Below are 782 nucleotides of genomic sequence, written 5' to 3' on the forward strand. Positions count from 1 at the left end.
GGCGGTGCTGGGCTCTGGCTCCTTCTCACGTGGTCCCTGTAGGCACCTCAGGCCTCCGTCTCCCTAGGGGGCAGGACCCAGGACACAGAGGACACGTGACTCTGACCCAGCCTCACTGGTGAACCCGGGCGAGACGTGCAGCTCGTGGGAGCTTCATCGCTGGTGACACCGAAATCAGAAGCGAGGCGACTGCCCGTCGGGAGAGGATTCACACGAAGGCACCTCCCTCCCGGAGAGCCGCACAGCCGTGCGAGACGCACACCTCTGGGCGCGCAGACCTCCGAGACGCGACGGTGATGGCGTGACCCCTTGCCTGTAAGCTCACAGCATGCTTAACCGAAGGGCGTACGTGTGCGTGTGCAGATGTGTGCGCGTGTGAGCGTGAATTATGTGTGCACGCGGATCAGAAGGATAGGCAGCAAAGCCATGACGTGGCCACCTGGGAGAGAGCGCCGTGGCGTCAGGCGTGGCCCGGGGACCTTCAGGGTGTCACACGGCCGGCCCCTCGTTGGAGCTCAGAGTCGCTGTTGGTGTCTGCAGCAAGTGTGCAAATTGTAGTGTTCGTTCATTCTGGGTGTTGAGGACTTAGTATTTCACTATTTTCTGTACTTTTTTGGCATCCGCCCCGCAAAAATGCCGAGCGAGCGAGGAGAGCATTGAAATAGCAGTGAACAAGTTGGGGGCGGACTCTGGGCCCCGAGATGGGCGGGCGTGGGGTCGGCGGCGTGGGCAGGCCGGGGCCCGTGGCTTTGGCGTCATCCACGCAGACAGGAAGGTTGGGC

The sequence above is a fragment of the Pteropus vampyrus genome, unplaced genomic scaffold (assembly GCF_000151845.1).
Source record: "Pteropus vampyrus isolate Shadow unplaced genomic scaffold, Pvam_2.0 Scaffold356, whole genome shotgun sequence".
NCBI lineage: Eukaryota > Metazoa > Chordata > Mammalia > Chiroptera > Pteropodidae > Pteropus > Pteropus vampyrus.